The sequence below is a fragment of the Schistocerca americana genome, unplaced genomic scaffold (assembly GCF_021461395.2).
Source record: "Schistocerca americana isolate TAMUIC-IGC-003095 unplaced genomic scaffold, iqSchAmer2.1 HiC_scaffold_47, whole genome shotgun sequence".
Classification (NCBI taxonomy): domain Eukaryota; kingdom Metazoa; phylum Arthropoda; class Insecta; order Orthoptera; family Acrididae; genus Schistocerca; species Schistocerca americana.
The window spans coordinates 2690001-2695000 of NW_025726203.1; the positions used below are offsets into that span (position 1 = coordinate 2690001).

At 53.5% G+C, this 5000-nt stretch overlaps 1 non-coding gene across 1 annotated transcript in view; it reads left to right on the forward strand.

The window, feature by feature from the left end:
* Positions 1 to 3870: 3870 nt before the first annotated feature.
* Positions 3871 to 5000, forward strand: part of LOC124584202 — a 1910-nt gene continuing 780 nt past the window's right edge. The window contains exon 1 of the ribosomal RNA XR_006974605.1: positions 3871 to 5000. This exon is cut by the window's right edge and continues 780 nt beyond it. This is a non-coding gene — a ribosomal RNA (small subunit ribosomal RNA).

Consider the following 5000-nt stretch of genomic DNA (forward strand, 5'->3'; position numbering starts at 1 on the left):
AACTGTCCGTATACATGCTGAAAGACTCTGCTCACAATCACACGTCAGCCAGACACTCTTATCACGCACTACTCTCTGCCTGTAACAGGCACACAGACAATATGTAAGCACCAGCATGGAACAACACCCAGTGCATCCTCTCTGCCACATTAGACAATCCACACTATCATAACCAGACCGGGAGGTCCACTCGGAAAACAGAATATCCCACCCTTCCGACAACCACCATTGCTCAGCTAAGCCACCAACACCCACACATGTCCTACACAGGGGTGCACCCAACATCACAATACTGCCTCCTGTCACACCACAAAAACAATGGCAGGAATGAAAGACACAGGTCTGCCACAAGCATGGAATCAGAGCGCCGCCTGTCATGAGCCAAAGGTGCACCCTGACGTGCCAAATCAGATGATGCCGCAGTCATTTACTTACGATAATCACAATCAACAAACCGGCCCCCCCCCCCCAAAACACCTTTCCTTACAACAATGTGTACCTTAACCTAACCCGTATTGTGCCTTAACCTAACCCGTATTGTGCCTTAACCTAACCCGTATTGTGCCTTAACCTAACCCGTATTGTGCCTTAACCAACCCGTATTGTGCCTTAACCTAACCCGTATTGTGCCTTAACCTAACCTGTATTGTGCCTTAACCTAACCCGTATTGTGCCTTAACCTAACCCGTATTGTGCCTTAACCTAACCCGTATTGTGCCTTAACCTAACCCGTATTGTGCCTTAACCTAACCCGTATTGTGCCTTAACCTAACCCGTATTGTGCCTTAACCTAACCCGTATTGTGCCTTAACCTAACCCGTATTGTGCCTTAACCTAACCCGTATTGTGCCTTAACCTAACCCGTATTGTGCCTTAACCTAACCCGTATTGTGCCTTAACCTAACCCGTGTTGTGCCTTAACCTAACCCGTGTTGTGCCTTAACCTAACCCGTGTTGTGCCTTAACCTAACCCGTATTGTGCCTTAACCTAACCCGTGTTGTGCCTTAACCTAACCCGTGTTGTACCTTAACCTAACCCGTGTTGTACCTTAACCTAACCCGTGTTGTACCTTAACCTAACCCGTGTTGTACCTTAACCTAACCCGTGTTGTACCTTAACCTAACCCGTGTTGTACCTTAACCTAACCCGTGTTGTACCTTAACCTAACCCGTGTTGTGCCTTAACCTAACCTATGTTGCGCCTTAACCTAACCTATGTTGCGCCTTAACCTAACCTATGTTGCGCCTTAACCTAACCTATGTTGCGCCTTAACCTAACCCATATTGTACCTTAACCTAACCCATATTGTACCTTAACCTAACCCATATTGTACCTTAACCTAACCCATGTTGCGCCTTAACCTAACCCATGTTGCGCCTTAACCTAACCTATGTTGCGCCTTAACCTAACCCATGTTGCGCCTTAACCTAACCCATGTTGCGCCTTAACCTAACCCATGTTGCGCCTTAACCTAACCCATGTTGCGCCTTAACCTAACCCATGTTGCGCCTTAACCTAACCCATGTTGCGCCTTAACCTAACCCATGTTGCGCCTTAACCTAACCCATGTTGCGCCTTAACCTAACCCATGTTGCGCCTTAACCTAACCCATGTTGCGCCTTAACCTAACCCATGTTGCGCCTTAACCTAACCCATGTTGCGCCTCAACCTAACCCATGTTGCGCCTCAACCTAACCTATGTTGCGCCTCAACCTAACCTATGTTGCGCCTCAACCCAACACACGTTGGGCCTCAACCCAACACACGTTGGGCCTTAACCCAACACACGTTGGGCCTTAACCCAACACACGTTGGGCCTTAACCCAACACACGTTGGGCCTTAACCCAACACACGTTGGGCCTTAACCCAACACACGTTGGGCCTTAACCCAACACACGTTGGGCCTTAACCCAACACACGTTGGGCCTTAACCCAACACACGTTGGGCCTTAACCCAACACACGTTGGGCCTTAACCCAACACACGTTGGGCCTTAACCCAACACACGTTGGGCCTTAACCCAACACACGTTGGGCCTTGACCCAACACACGTTGGGCCTTGACCCAACACACGTTGGGCCTTGACCCAACACACGTTGGGCCTTGACCCAACACACGTTGGGCCTTGACCCAACACACGTTGGGCCTTAACCCAACACACGTTGGGCCTTAACCTGCTCTGTAATTGTCATACGACGCGTTAAATTAGTGTAGTGTTGCCTAACTGCAACCCCCGCAATATAGTTTGCTACTCGCACTGCCCGGTCCCCAGAGTATCGCTTCATGTGAAACACCTTGCAGCTATACACTGTAATGCGGATGGCAGTAGGACGTACATGCTCAATGCCCTTCGCAGTTGTTCATTGGCATTCGCATGGCGAAGCACAGCCTATGTTGTGGTACGGCTTGTGTCAACTGTCCGCTGATGTTGTACGTCCAAATCACACACTGTACTGCACATTGGTCCTCATGTACTGAATGATACATCGTGGTACATGTGTGACCGTACCACGACTGCGCCAACAACGGCGAACCATACGGTCCAAATATTGTGCACTCAGCTACGTGTCGTCTCCCTATAAGAGCTGGATTGCAGTATGGTATGCCGTGGATGGCGATCAGCATGAGCCGTCTGTTGATGTAGTGGCGCGTGTTGTCAGACGTAGTCGTCTCCTCTCACACACCGTGATAGCATGGTGCACTGCGTTCCACATCTGCGACATGCGACAGAGGCCGGTTGACAGTCGTTCGCGCAATGGACATCGCATACGTACGGGGGCCACCTTCCACGTGTTCGCGAAGCGTGCACATGTTGTTGCGTGTATGTGGGCAGACATAGTGTGTCGTGACACCTGACACAGGCATGCAACAATCGTTGAATTTGCAAATGGCGATGGACGTCTACGTTTGCTGGTGACGTTACGCAAATGAACAACTGGTAAACCGTTGTGGTGCGGTTGTTCTCGCTAGAGGTGAATCAGTGATGGCGACGATCGGTTGAGCTACCAACCGGTTGTTTCAGCGATACCCACCATGCCCACGAACGTGAATGGCATGTGGGTGTGAAGCGATACGCGGCGGTGGCTGGGTGGGACCGTCCCCGGCCGGTGAGGGGGGGCCTCCCGGCGTGCTGGCCGCGCGGTGCGTGGGCGCACGCGCTACAGCCGGCTGGTGGGGGCGGCCAGTGGCAGGCGCGCCGGCCGACGGAGGCGGCAGGCGGCGCAGCTGCGCGCCGGCGCACCCTGCACGCGGCGCCGTGCGGCCAAAGTAGGTCCTCGCGGGCCCGGTGCGAAGCGCGGTGGACATCTGCAGTGTGCTGGTCCGATTGAGGACTGTGTGCGCTGAGGATGCGCCGCCGCCCGGCGCTCGGCGCCGCGACGCCGTCTGCTGCTCGGTCGCCTCTGCGGTTCTCGCAGGTGGATTGTATCGCAGCTGTGCGGACGTGTTGGCGCGTGCGCTGTGCTGGGAGAGTTCGCTTCGGCACCCAAGTGGGGCTTTTGTCCTTCTGTGGCGCTGGCGTTGGAGCTGCCGGCCACCGTAGGTGGCGCGTGTTGTCTCCCGCCGGCAATGCCACGACAGCACGCTCCCGGGCCTCTGTCGGCAGCGGCAAGCTCAGTTGGGAGCACGGGTGGTCGCACCTAAAGCGTCTACTCGCCAAACTCCGGGCGATTGCGCCACTCTCGAACCCGACCAAGTACTTAGGACGGCGCTGCGCGCCGCCGGGACCTGAGAGGGTTTCGAGGTGTATTGTGCAGGGGAGCTCAGCCTCCTCCTGTTTGCAGAATAATTGAGCGGACGCTTGCGTGTTCGCGCGGGCCCCCGGGACACACTCCCGGGCGGCCGGCTGCTCAGCTCTAGTTGACGCAGCTCCCTGGTTGATCCTGCCAGTAGTCATATGCTTGTCTCAAAGATTAAGCCATGCATGTCTCAGTACAAGCCGCATTAAGGTGAAACCGCGAATGGCTCATTAAATCAGTTATGGTTCCTTAGATCGTACCCACGTTACTTGGATAACTGTGGTAATTCTAGAGCTAATACATGCAAACAGAGTCCCGACCAGAGATGGAAGGGACGCTTTTATTAGATCAAAACCAATCGGTCGGCTCGTCCGGTCCGTTTGCCTTGGTGACTCTGAATAACTTTGGGCTGATCGCACGGTCCTCGTACCGGCGACGCATCTTTCAAATGTCTGCCTTATCAACTGTCGATGGTAGGTTCTGCGCCTACCATGGTTGTAACGGGTAACGGGGAATCAGGGTTCGATTCCGGAGAGGGAGCCTGAGAAACGGCTACCACATCCAAGGAAGGCAGCAGGCGCGCAAATTACCCACTCCCGGCACGGGGAGGTAGTGACGAAAAATAACGATACGGGACTCATCCGAGGCCCCGTAATCGGAATGAGTACACTTTAAATCCTTTAACGAGTATCTATTGGAGGGCAAGTCTGGTGCCAGCAGCCGCGGTAATTCCAGCTCCAATAGCGTATATTAAAGTTGTTGCGGTTAAAAAGCTCGTAGTTGGATTTGTGTCCCACGCTGTTGGTTCACCGCCCGTCGGTGTTTAACTGGCATGTATCGTGGGACGTCCTGCCGGTGGGGCGAGCTGAAGGCGTGCGACGCGCCTCGTGCGTGCTCGTGCGTCCCGAGGCGGACCCCGTTGCAATCCTACCAGGGTGCTCTTGAGGGAGTGTCTCGGTGGGCCGGCACGTTTACTTTGAACAAATTAGAGTGCTTAAAGCAGGCAAGCCCGCCTGAATACTGTGTGCATGGAATAATGGAATAGGACCTCGGTTCTATTTTGTTGGTTTTCGGAACCCGAGGTAATGATTAATAGGGACAGGCGGGGGCATTCGTATTGCGACGTTAGAGGTGAAATTCTTGGATCGTCGCAAGACGAACAGAAGCGAAAGCATTTGCCAAGTATGTTTTCATTAATCAAGAACGAAAGTTAGAGGTTCGAAGGCGATCAGATACCGCCCTAGTTCTAACCATAAACGAT